Source organism: Camelus dromedarius, unplaced genomic scaffold (genome assembly GCF_036321535.1).
Source record: "Camelus dromedarius isolate mCamDro1 unplaced genomic scaffold, mCamDro1.pat HAP1_SCAFFOLD_46, whole genome shotgun sequence".
NCBI classification, from domain to species: domain Eukaryota; kingdom Metazoa; phylum Chordata; class Mammalia; order Artiodactyla; family Camelidae; genus Camelus; species Camelus dromedarius.
This window is the reverse complement of record NW_026989782.1, coordinates 1-9,330: the sequence shown is the minus strand read 5'-3', so window position 1 is coordinate 9,330 and position 9,330 is coordinate 1. Positions and strand designations below refer to the sequence as shown.

The 9,330-nt window shown below is 43.1% G+C and overlaps 1 long non-coding RNA gene across 1 annotated transcript; it reads right to left on the bottom strand.

The window, feature by feature from the left end:
- Nucleotides 1-6,918: 6,918 nt before the first annotated feature.
- LOC135320639 (uncharacterized) lies at nt 6,919-9,240 on the bottom strand. The gene is made up of 2 exons (XR_010379892.1): nt 8,798-9,240; nt 6,919-7,967 (listed from the first exon to the last, which is right to left on the bottom strand). It is a non-coding gene; the product is annotated as an uncharacterized LOC135320639 (long non-coding RNA).
- Nucleotides 9,241-9,330: the final 90 nt, after the last annotated feature.

Sequence of the window (9,330 nt, the reverse complement as noted above, 5' to 3'; positions counted from 1 at the left end):
GCCCTGAGGGCAACGTGCGCATGTAAAGCCAGCGTCTCTTGTCACCATGTGTTCTAACAGGACTCCCACTAAAGGAATGCGAGGAGATTTGGGGAGGCCTTAACTTTTACCCTCTTGCCAAACATCTTTAATGCTGACTGTATTTATTCAAGATGACACAGAGATCACCTGCAGAGTGTGAGGAAGCGGTGCTTGCTTCCTGTCTTGCCCGCCCCAGGCTCACTCATCAGACACCTGATTCTTGCAGGCACTGCAGTGCCCGTGGGGGGAGCTCTGCTCCTCGGGGAGCTGGGCACGGCAGTGCGCACATTGAAGCCGGCCGCACCATCGCTGATCCCACTCCAAATGGTGAGATGAGCCCTTTGTGTAAGTAGTAGAGGTGGGATCCAGAGTCTTCCTGTGTTTGAGTTTTGCAGTAAAGCCAACTTGGAGGAAAGAAAGAAAATGCCTACTGTTCCATGACTGTGTCCTAAGGGTTTAAAGCTCACTGTGGAGCACACGTGAGATCTCATTCAGTAAATACTCTGGGGTCTTGATTCTGACTTGTCTTGAATTTGGCATTCTCATGTTATTTCTCTTAAAATATGTCTAAGCAATCATTTTTGTTTGATGGTTATGTGTGCATAAGGGTCCTGAAGAAACTGTTGTGGATGGAAGTGTGGGTACCAGAAGGGCTGGTGGCCCTGGGGGCTGCCCGAGCTCCACACCATTTGTTACCAGCAGTCTTTCAGATTGCATCTTATTCCAGAGCTCATCGGGGCTCCCATCTCTCACTACGTGTCTTGAGAGAATATTTGTTCAGAGGGGAGGGGACGGGGTGCTTCCAAGTTTGGGTTCTGGGGTTCCCTGTCTAAAGGTGGCACTGGAACAAATCAATTATTCATGGAGTAATGAAGCCCCCCAGTCTCGTGGCTAATTGGGACTCCCTGTCCTTCTTCATTTTAGGAGCTGGAGGGCTTGGGTTAGGCCCCCAATCCTGTTTTTTGGTGAGCTTTCAGTCCTATAACTCCACCTGGGTTGTCCCGTTTCAGTCACATGACTTTGATTTTTGCAGGTAGGTGTGAATCCTGGATAGTGCCTGGGACTTCCTGGTTTCCCCTACAGTAGGGACACTGAAGAAAGTTCACCCCATAAGGTGTGTTCGGGGGCCTCGAGGACAAGTAGGGACCCACAGACAGATGTCTGGATGGGTGGCGATCAGGCCCAAGTCTTGGAAGAACAGAGATTCCATTACTGTTTTAACAGTGAAATTGAAGGAGTAATTCTGGAAGGTCTGATGCAACTGAGATTAAAATTATTATATGGTTTTTATTGTTAGCAGGAGTGGTTTTTAATACTTAGACCCAGTCCCCCCTATTGACAATAAATATTTTGTAACCTTTCTTTTCTGGTGCCCGGAAGTGAACGTCATAGAAAATGTAACCTAACTATAAATATGATAAACAAATAGACAGGTAGATGGAAAGATGTTTTGCCTAAATTCTTATATTATGGGGTATTTTATATTCTATGCTAATTAGTGACCACTCAGGACAAAAGGCACATACAAAGGGAGTCACTTCTAATAAACTATTTTTCCAACCCTTACCTAACTGGGAAACAAGTGGCTTCAGAATGTTAGAGCACCTCCCAAGTCCCTGGGGAAATCTCCTTGTCAGAGTTACACTTGCTTATGGTGTCCTGTGCCAAGTGCAAGCAGATGCGGTTCGGAAGCTGCCCGGAGGCTGACTCCGGGGATTCCTTCTCCGTCGCAGCTGTGAGGGAGCCTTGTCTTTCCTGACCACAACCAAAGGGGCGATTTTGAATCTCTTAAAACTGCCATACCAGTGTATATCACAACCCTCACAAGATACGTTGAATAAAGTAGAAAACTTTAAGTGTCTCCTTTAGGATAGAAATAAGGTATAAAAGAAATAAATTAAAAAATTCTAGTGCCCGAATAAGTGCTACATTACACTGGCTGCATTATAAAGTTAGAAAACTTCATTACCGCTTTACATACCACATCTTGTATTTAGATTTTATTTATCTTTTTTTCCCTAAAGAAAAAACAATCAGTTGATGAGTTCTTGTGTCAGAGGTGATGAGCAGAGAGCAAGTGTAAAACCGGGAATCGTGGTGCTGGTTAGTCTAAGACCATCTCCGTCACTGCGCAGATCATCTTTACTCATTTTACTGCACTTTTTGGAATCACCTTCTCACTTGGAAAAACTCCCGTGTCAGTTGGATTTGCTAGTAAAACAATTATTTTTCTTACCTAGAACATCAGTGATGTTTTCAAGATGATAAAAAAAATTTGCCCATGGCATTTAAACAGTTGCTTGTTCTCGTAACTCATGGCTCACGGTCTCGTATTTGTCACAATTGGAGAACTGTGTTTTCTTTGTGCAAATTCTCATTGCTTTGGTGACGCAGGGACACTTGTCCTTACTGGATGGAGTATGATAGTAGTTTTTTGCATTCTCTCCCTAAATCTGGAGTCCTGTGTTATGTTTCCTGTTAACTTAAAAAATAGGAATATTGTTATTTACCTAAATATCTAACCTCACACCAGTGGTGCATATCAAATTGGTCCAAATAAGAATTCCAATATTAAATGAAACAGTAATTTCACAACCCACTTTTCCAAAAATTTGGATTGATGGTTCAATTATACCAGGGACATTAGCTGTTTTAATTGAATCAATCATTGCTTTCTTCAATAAAATTTTCCATTCCATCTGCTCTTTTGGTTTATTGTTCTTCAGTGTTTCATTTGCTTTCTTTCCCAAAAATATGTGATTTTGGCTTTTGTCATTGAAAACCCTTACTGGTTTTGCAACCTCATGCTGGAGAGGAAGGCTTGTGACTGTTTTATAGCCACTGGTTTCATGGTTGTATGAGTGCTTAATGCCACGTTGCAGGGGTGTGGAGACCTAATGAATTGTGTACATAAAAGGCTTAGTCTACACTGAGTGCAGGGTTAGTGTTCACAGCCCATGTCATCAGTATCATAATTAATCCATTACAATCATCCTCTATTAATCAGTGTTTTCCTTCTAACGTCTCCAGGAGAGGAAATGTAGTAGTCTAAATGCAAATCTTTGCCAAACTTTCAGTCAATTCAAAACCTTTAAAGCTTTGCTGTCAATAGGACTGTGTGCCTTCTATCCCTAATTCTGCTCCTCCTGACCCAGGACGCGGTCTCCACAGCTGATGATCCATGAGACACTGGATTCTTGGTCCCATGGCTCTGTGTGTTCTGGGACTTCTGGGGACTTCAGCACTGTTTTAGGGGCTTTGGGTCCCACCTCTTCATAGCATTGCTGAGATGAGATCTGTGGGTTCACCCTCATTCTTGACTGTATGGTGCATTTTTTCTAGAACCAACACACGCCACCGTGGCAGCACTACTTTGAACACGTGCTGGGGCAGCGTGTGCTTGTCAGTTCTTGGGTTTAAATTTTCTGTTCTAATTTCTATAATGGGGTATATTGACAGATACACTCCATGTAAACAGAAGCTCTGTGGGGTTTTCAGCAACTTCTAAGAACATAAATATTCCTGAAGCAGCTAATCTTCCTCCCAACAAGTGAGGAGCAAGCCGGCAAGTCCTGGGTGCCTGTGGCGGCCAAGCTGTGCAGCCCAGGCTGCTCACCGAGGAACAAGGAGAAAATCTTAAAACCTACTTCCATGCTTTCTTTCACAGAACCTCAGAAATGAACGTTTTAATATCTAAAGAGGGGTGCTTTTTTAAAATTAATTTTTTATTTTTTTCCTTTTTCAGTTTTATCAGGTAGAATTTTTACAGTTCAACTTCACATACACATATTGCATGTAAATACATGTATAGAGCATACTGCATTTTTTAGTTTACATATATGTACTAATTATTGTTTCATAAGAACAGATTAGAGCTTTAGATTTTTAAAATTAGTTACCAGAGGAATAAGGACATCTACAAAAGAATAAACAGAATATGGTAATCCAATCACAAAGGATGGTCAGATGTGCTTGCATATATTCAAGAAATCAAAACAATATTTAGTTCATTTGTGGTCTTATTATTATTGCTATTAATTTTAGATTCCCCATAAATGAAGTCATATGGCATTTTTCTTTCTCTTTCCACCCCACTTCACTTAGAATGACAGTCTTCAGGTCCATCCATGTTGCTGCAAATGGCATCTTTTATGGCTGAGTAGTATTCCATTGTATATATGTATCACCTCGTCTTTATCCAGTCATGTGCTGATGGACATTTGTGTTGTTTACATGTTCCTTGTTCTATGTCCCTTCTGGCAACAATTACGGATTTTAAATATTTTCCACCTTAAAATCCTTCCTGAAGGAGATGTGGTAACTGGAATCAAAAACAGTTACAGCACAGGGTTGTTTGTGATGGCCTTGGGGGCTTGGTAGAAAGGTTGGCAGAAAGGATTTCAGATTCTGATCAAATGAGTCCTCCTCTTGTAGCCCTGCTGACCGCCTCTCTCACGGCCTGCCCTACAAGTCTGACCAGTCCCTTCTGTGAATCCTACTGTATTGTGCACAAATTTTGTCCAATTGGTGTCATCCAGTATGGACCTTAAGTGAGGCACCCAAGCTCCTGTGTTGGTTTCTTCCATCAGCCCTTACTTCCTTGGGAGCCAGGACTGTCTCATTGCCCCAAGGATCCCTAATGCCTAGTGAGATGCATGATAAAGCTGGTACTTAATGAGCACATGGGTCAAATGGAAAAACCTGATCAAAAAAAGGCCCTCATTTTTCAGACATGCCTACTTGAGCACATAGGGTAAAATGACATGTCTTCTTGGATTTGCTGTCAAATACTTCAACAAAGGACAAATAAAAGAACAAAGGTCTGAATAAAGGAAATATGGAAAAGTTTGTGAATTCCTTAATCTGGGTGATTGGCTTATTGTACTATACTTACTCATGTATACTTGTTAGTTTATAATTTTACTGTCATTAGCTGAATAGCAAGTATTAATGCGTATTAATTGAAATCCTTAGAACTGAACAAACTTACCCCACACAAAATCCTTAATATCCTAGTAGTTTGTCTTTCAGAAATCTTTTCCCACAAAGACAGGAAAAAAGGGAAAGGCAGATCCGTGCAGTATTTCCACGTTGTCAAAAGACCAAAGGCCGATACAAAAGAAGAGATTGTAAAAAAGATAAAGAGGCTGAAATCAATGTCCGGAAAACCTAGCTAACAATCCTAAATGGCCCAACTTAACTAACCCCAGCACTGCTGCATCAAGAATGGGGCAAATAGCACCTAGTGGATTTTTTTTAATAAATAAATAATAATCCAGTTCCTACCACAGGCAATTATGATAAGACTGAGTATAATTTCTAACACCAACTAGTGTACAAATCATAATTTCTACTTGATTCAAACTGCTTCTTCTATAAAATTTGAATCTTTTTATTCTTAAGACAGATTTGTGGCCTATGACCTAGTGATAAAATTTTCAACTGGCTTGTATTAAAAAAGGTTCACCATAGTGAGAGTTTATTACATCAAGTATTCCTTTTTGGGAAACCCATGTGCCTTGTCACTCTCTTTCATAAGATTTCCTGTGGAAAATTCAATCCTTCATTCAGGAAAAGGCTGAGCAATATATCTCATGGGAAAACCTTCATAAACTGCAACACAAGAAAATGAAAATGACAGTGAGCAGCCCGTGAAGACGGCAGACACACAGCGCACGGCTGTGTTCCCGCCTCGAATTTCTTTAACCAGCAGGGAAAATGTGCATTTCAAGAAATAGAGATAAATAATTTTCAGTACCTGAGCACACAATTTCCCTTTCAGGGTTTAGTGGGCTTCCATTTAATTCTATGAGAAATGTTTAAAACAACAGAACAACAGCTGAGATAGGGTTTAAAGTAACTTTTATGTCTTAGTGAAAATAAAGCCAACTGATAGTTATCATTTTTACTTTATTTGATCTCACTCTCTTACTTTACCTCCCCAACCTCCTCCAGAAAATGATTGTGAACATCCCCTCCTGTGTCAGAAGGCTAAGTAGAAAGTACCAATCAAATGGAGGTGTGCTTTGTTGTTTTATTTTTCAAAACAAACAAGTTTCATTCATGTGATTTAATAATTTACATCAGAAACAAAGTCTACTCAATAAATGGTAGCCAACACATGTCATCATAGCTGCTCATCAGGTTTGGCCCCACGTTACACACTTTTACATGGACATGTGCCATGTGCTGTCATGGGAAATGGTGAGTGGGGACAGGGCCTCTGCTCTCACAGGGCACACAGCCTGGTGGGGGAGGTGGTGTTCAATCATTGCCCTTTTTTTAATATACTTACAAATTATGGGAAATGCTATTTAAAAAGAACAAAATGAGTCAATGAAAGTGAAAAATACAAGGACAGTATTTAGGCTGAGGGAAGACAGGGAACCTCTTTGAAGAGCTGACACTCCACTGAGACCCAAAGGACAACTCCAGTGCTGCAGGTGAAGGGCAGGGACACATTGATAATGGGCTGATATCCAGAATATATCAAAATCTCTTTAAACTCAACAAGAAGGATGAAAAACCTGATTAAAAAATGAGCAAAATTCCTGACACAGATCTCATCAAAGAAAAAATCTAGATGCCAAAGAAGTCTATGGAAAGATGCTCCACAGCATCTGTCATCAAGGGGATGCAGACTGAAACAGCGAGGTACCACTGCACACCTGTCAGAACTGCCAAAACTCAGAACACTGACAGCACCAAATGCTGGTGAGGATGTGGAGCATAAGGAATTCTCATGCATTGCTGGTGGGAATGTAAAATGGCCCAGATACTTTGGAAGATGGTCTGGCAATTTGTTACAGAACTAAACGTACTCCTAACACATGATCCAGCAACTGTGCTCCTTGGTGTTTACTCGACGAAATGGAAACTTATGTCCACACACAAAACTGCATACAGATGTTAATAGCAGCTTTATTCATAATCACCAGAACTCAGAAGCAACTAAGCTGTTCTTCAGTAGGTGAATGGATTAACTGTGGTCCAGCCAGAAAATGGACTATTATTTGGTGCTAAAATGAAATGAGTTATCAAGGCATGGAAAGACATGGAGGAACCTTAAATGCATATTACTAAGGGAAAGAAGCCAATCTGGGAAGGTTCCGCAACTGTCTGATTCCAACTGTATGGTGTTCTGGGAAAGGGAAAACCACAGAGACTAAAAGATCAGTGGCTGTCAGAGGCTAGAGGGGAAGGAGCAATGAATGAGGTGCAGCACGGAGCATTTTAAGGTCACTAAGACAGACTACTCTGTATGATGCTGTGACGGTGGATACATGTCATTTTACATCTGTCCAAACCCACAGAGTGCACACCACCAAGTGTAAATCCTAGTGTCAAGTCTGGGCTCTGGGTGATGATGACGTGTCAGTGCAGGTTCACCCATTGTCGCAAATGCATGCTCTGGTGCAGGCGTCAATAGTGAGGAGGCTGTGGGGACAAACTGCAGTTCATACACTGAATCCAGCCGCAGCCACCGCTGTTAATAAAGCTCTGTGGGTGTGTGGAATGTCCGGATGCTCTGGCGTCTGAACAGCAGAGCTGAGCAGCTGCACCAGAGATCAGGAGGTTTGCAGACCCTGAAATATTTACTCCCAAGCCCTTGACAGAAAAAGTCTGCTGAGCCCTGTTCTAAACGAATCAGAATTCACCCTGATGAGACAGGACAGCAGGGCCCAAACCAGGCATGGTTAATGGGACTGAAGCAATGTTTTAGTTCCAACACCTTTGCTGAAGTCCTGCAGATCCAGCGACAGACTGTAGCCAGGAAGCTTCTGCAGAAGGAGTCGGTAGCAGGCCTTCCCGCCAGGCTCCGTAATGCCGGGGGCCGCGCGCTGCACGGGGACCACCCGCTTGAAGAAGGCGGACTTGCGGTGGAAGCCGATCAACTCATAGAGCTCGGAGAGGATGCTGCACTGCTGAATTCTCTCCTAGGAATGCTGAAGCACAGGGAGAAAAGCAACAAGCATCTGAACGAAACATGTAATGGAAAAAAGACCCGTAAAAAATTTTCCCTTAAAACAGAGACCGAACGACACAGGAAGGAAGAGGAAGGCTGACTTCATGCACTGATGGGACCGGATGCAGAAATGCAGGGAAGCAGCGCTGTGCGGATGCTCCAGACCCTCTCTGGGCCCCACCTTTCCGCGTTCCACCTCTCCTTTTACTAGAAAGGTCCGTATTCTCTGAAACAGAGGAATCTGCTACCTAAACATGGGACACAGAGAAGGGAAAGAGGAAAAGGACGGGAAAGTAAAGGAACAACAGTTCATCTACACCCTAGGGTTTGGGCGGGACTTTCACCAAACACACAACCTCTCAAAGCACAGAGCACACAGTGAGAGGCTGACAGAGTGACTGCGACTTCTGCTCCTTAAACACCAGCTACCTGCCAGCACACGCTGTGCCCGTTACTGAATCATTACAATCATTTCAGAAACTATTATTACCCCAGCTCACAGGCAAGGAAATCTGAATCTCGGGGAGGATTTATTATCATCCTGGACAAATTCCCATGGCCCAGAAGTGTCAGAGCCTCCGGCAGACCCTGGACTAAAATGCTCCTCATCACCACGGGCCCTGAGCCTCAGGCTGAGGCCACGTTAGGTCTGCACCGGCCCAGAGCACGAGTCTGTGGGACAGGGAGTGGTCCCACTTGAAGTGCCAGGCCAAGGCCCTCAGGAACATATGTAATGAAACCAAATACCCAAACTCATTTCCAACGCACTTCCCTGTCCGGTAGGACTGCTCGGCACATCTGGCTTATCACCTGTGCACAGGCTGTGCAAGGGGCCCAGACAGTGACGTGACGTCCCCATGGAAGTGGCTCAGAGACCGCTTCATCACAGGACAGACTCTCCCGGCTTCCAACGTTAACTCTCCATTCCATTTCCAACTGGAAAGTAAGTTTAGACTTGTTTTCCTCTCCAGAAACAAAGACAGTGGTAACATCAGCGGGAAACTCAAGACTGAGGAAGAGTCTCCTGGACATTTGGAAGGATAGGCTGGGGAGGGAACAGAGATAGGGATCAGAAAGACCCGTGTTCCAGTCCAAAGTCTGCACATCACTCGCTTTGACAGTTTCCTTATTAATACAGGTGATAAAATCTAATTATGATTGTTTTGAAAACTAAAAGAAATAACGTATGCCACTAGCATAGGTGTAAAATCCTCCATGAGTGTTCCAGAAATGGACGTGACTATGGTTAGATACTGTCTGCCAAGTCTTGTGTGCTAAGCTCACATCAGCCAGCCAGAGATGTGCCAGAGAATGCCTCAACAGCCAGCAGCCTTCTCCAACTT